The 3204-nt window shown below is 38.6% G+C and overlaps 1 non-coding gene across 1 annotated transcript; it reads left to right on the top strand.

Annotated features, from left to right (window-relative positions):
* The first annotated feature begins 1910 nt into the window (after window positions 1–1910).
* Smp_tRNA_01234_Undet_???.1.1 lies at window positions 1911–1984 on the top strand. Its single transcript has one exon. It is a non-coding gene (tRNA).
* Window positions 1985–3204: the final 1220 nt, after the last annotated feature.

The following is a 3204-nucleotide window of genomic DNA, read 5'->3' as shown; positions in this document are numbered from 1 at the left end:
TAGAACACCATGAAAAACCTGGAAGTACTGGACGACCGTCTCGTCCCAGTACGGGACTCCTCAGAAGTGCGCAGCCACGATCCTGCACACGGGATTCCAACTCGTGACCTCCGTTTTCTCCTAAAACGCTTAACCTCTAAACCATTGAGCCTGTATCCAACGGTGTTGATCTGTAACTTCAACCAATCCACGAAATTGCAACACCGTCCACCATTGTATTCAGTGAGTTATTGCCTCAAAAGGTATTATTTGGAGTTCTAGCAAGAAGACGTGACGAGTGGGATTCAACGGTGTCTGTTGTGAGGCAGTTAGACATTAACACCATTAGATATGAAATGTTCGCGCGAAACTGAAGTTCACGGGTTCGAATCTCGTGTGCGGGATCGTGGACACACACTTCTGAGGAGTCCCATACTAGGACGAAACGGCCGTCCAATACTTCTCGGTTTTTCATATTGGTCTAGCTTTAATCGACTCATGAATTCAACGATTAAATTGCTACAATCTCCACAAAACCCTTTTACTGAAAAAAGTAATTAAAAAAGTTTTAGAAATAATATTAATGACTCCAGTGTACCTGACATGTTCAATGTAACAGTTGACTTTGATTTTTAGATTTCAGCATTTCACTTATGTCGTCAACATCATAAATTGAATTAGGATGGGGGAGGAGTGAGAAAGAGAAACTATAAACAATCAATTATTCAAATGCATGAATCACTATGATGGTTAGAAATGTCCATTGGAAAACAATTATTATTATTATCACTTACTAATTGATATGAACTGAATTTATCATCTTTACAAGAGTGAAATAAAGAATTGAACACTTAGCAACAAATAAATCACTACTAGTTACATTTATATTTCATTGCATCATAATAAAGGGAAAGGTTAATCAAACCAGTGGATGTAAATAAATATGAGGGTTTTCTTTATGTACATAGTTTTTTCGCTGTACGTACGTATATGTACATATGCGTAATGTAGAACATCTAATTACCATTATGTACAATAATTAGGAGTCCTAAAAATCAATCTAATCATCAACTGATACAATTTAATACTAATGTTCAATTTCATCCTAACAAGTTTAGGTTTAGAGTTCCATACTAGGATGAAACGGTCGTCCAGTACTTCCAGGTTTCCTATGGTGGTCTAGCTTTAATTGACTCATGAATTCAACTATTGAATTATTATAATATTCATTATCATAATATTCACATTCATTATAATATTCACCCTTCTAACCAACACCAAGGTTAGAATTTTCATTACAAATGTCAAGACAGTTCTACTGTATGAGGCGGAGACGTGGAGAACTACGAAAGCCATTATCCAGAAGATACAAGTGTTTATTAACAGCTGTCTACGCAAGATACTTCAGATCCGATGGCCAGACACTATCAGCAACAAGTTTCTGTGGGAGACGACAAACCAGATTCCAGTGGAGGAAGAAGTCAGGAGGAAGCGCTGGAAGTGGATCGGGCACACTTTGAGGAAATCACCCAATTGTGTCACAAGACAAGCCCTCACATGGAATCCTGAAGGTCAAAGGAGAAGAGGAAGACCAAAGAACACATTACGCCGAGAAATAGAGACAGACATGAGAAGAATGAACAAAAACTGGATAGAACTAGAAAAGAAGACCCAGGACAGAGTGGGTTGGAGAAAGCTGGTTGGCGGCCTATGCTCCATTGGGAGTAACAGGCGAAAGAAGAAGAAGAACCCTCATCATATGCTCACTAGTGAGGGTTTCCAAGAGGTATTTCCTGGAGTTCTAGTGAGAAGATGTGACCAGTTAAGTTCAACCAGGTCTGTTGTGAGATAGTAACTCACTGAAGATAATGGTGGACGATGATGCAATTTCGTGGATTGGTTGAAGTTAGACACCAACACTGTTGAACGCTGGCTCAATGGTCTAGAGGTTATAAGCGTTTGAGTGAAGACGAAGGTCACGGGTTCGAATCCCGTGTAAGGGGTCGTGGATGGGCTTTTCTGAGGAGTCCCATACTAGGACGAAACGGTCATTCAGTGCTTCCAGGTATCCCATGATGGTCTAGCTTTAATTGACTCATGAATTCAACTATTGAATTACCATAATATTCATAAAACCCCTCTCTAATTATAATAAATATTAGTCGCCAACATGTCTTATCCTGTAGTCAATCATTTAGACGAATAATTAATAGTTTTCTCATGATTGAATTATTTAATACGTGAATAATATTACCAATTGATTAAATAATTATTCATAAATCTTTCCGTTGATGACCTACTTTTAGTTAGTTAACATAATGGAATAGATGTTAGAAAGTCAATGGTGAATACTACCATTTCAATTGGTATAATAAATGATATCATTAGTTAAAGGTAATAAAGTGAATAGGGTACAGAAAGTAATTTATGATGTGAAAGATTTTCACTGTACAAGTAACTGATTCATTGATCCTAAGTCAGGGGTGGGGGAATGTTTGGGACAGATGAAACCGTCCCTAAATTATTGTTAGTTAATTAACTATGAACCTGTTACTCGAGTTGGTATGACAAATAACTTAGTAGTTGTACATATAGTAATTTTCTATTTGTCATCAAGTAACTGACGTTTGTGATGCTATGAGTTGTTAAGTAATGGAACAGTACAATATTAAATGGTGAATCTGCTTGTCATCTTTTCTTTCTGATTGAATATATTGGAGTTGTGTGGACTAGTAGACATTAGAATTCGAAGTTTTGAAACTATCACAGCTGAAAGTTTTAATTTTAATATTTATTGAAACAGCTGATTTGTGTTCAATACGTATCGATCTCCCCCAAATGCCCTGGTACGGTCGAGAGTGGGGAGGATCCGCTCTCTCTCTCCAAATGCTCTCATATGGCCACGCGTATACAGCCTCTGTCAGGGAAGTCCTACTCATTGCCTTCTCGTGGCATTATTGTTGTTTACGAAATTGAGAGGACGAAAAGAGAATGACCGGCGCTTTAACCGGATTGGTGGACATGGAAAGTCCACCTAGGAGAGTTGGAAAACCCTGATTCCAAACCAATAGTGCACATGGGCTCCAGGATCCTGAGGGAACAAATGGCGTATGAATCAATTGTTGGTGACCGGCTATCATGAGACTGCATCTCCTCACGATGTTCCACTGCCTTGTGGATCAAATATTTAGGTCAAAGGCTCCGGGTGTGACCCCCTAAGAAAAC

Source organism: Schistosoma mansoni, chromosome 7, assembly GCF_000237925.1.
Source record: "Schistosoma mansoni strain Puerto Rico chromosome 7, complete genome".
Taxonomy (NCBI): Eukaryota; Metazoa; Platyhelminthes; class Trematoda; order Strigeidida; family Schistosomatidae; genus Schistosoma; species Schistosoma mansoni.
The sequence above is the reverse complement of the archived record's forward strand: the minus strand, read 5'-3'. Positions and strand labels throughout refer to the sequence as shown.